Source organism: Sturnira hondurensis, unplaced genomic scaffold (genome assembly GCF_014824575.4).
Source record: "Sturnira hondurensis isolate 20B ecotype Veracruz unplaced genomic scaffold, ASM1482457v3 Scaffold0020237, whole genome shotgun sequence".
Lineage (NCBI taxonomy): Eukaryota > Metazoa > Chordata > Mammalia > Chiroptera > Phyllostomidae > Sturnira > Sturnira hondurensis.
This window is the reverse complement of record NW_028092868.1, coordinates 9,224,720-9,225,093: the sequence shown is the minus strand read 5'-3', so window position 1 is coordinate 9,225,093 and position 374 is coordinate 9,224,720.

Below are 374 nucleotides of genomic sequence, written 5' to 3'. Positions count from 1 at the left end.
TGAGTTGTACTGAAATTGTCTGAGCTCGTCTGCCCTGTGAAACTTCAGCAGAGGATACATTGAGCAGTAGTAGGCCCCTGGGAATAAGGAATGCTGATGCAAGGTTTGTGTTTCAAATATACATTTCTACAAATCCCAAAATCTAATCACTGGACTAAAAACCCAGCTCCAAAGTCAACACACATGTAGTGGAGAAAACTAATGACAATTCGACTTATGTCAAAAGCAAGAAAGGGATGACCAGTGTTACCCTTCTCACTTAACGTATTTTACTAGAGATATTAGCCAACACAATTAGACCAAAAAAAGACATTAAATATTGGAAAGAAGGAGGAAAACTATTATTATTCCAAAAGCTACAAGTATATACCCAA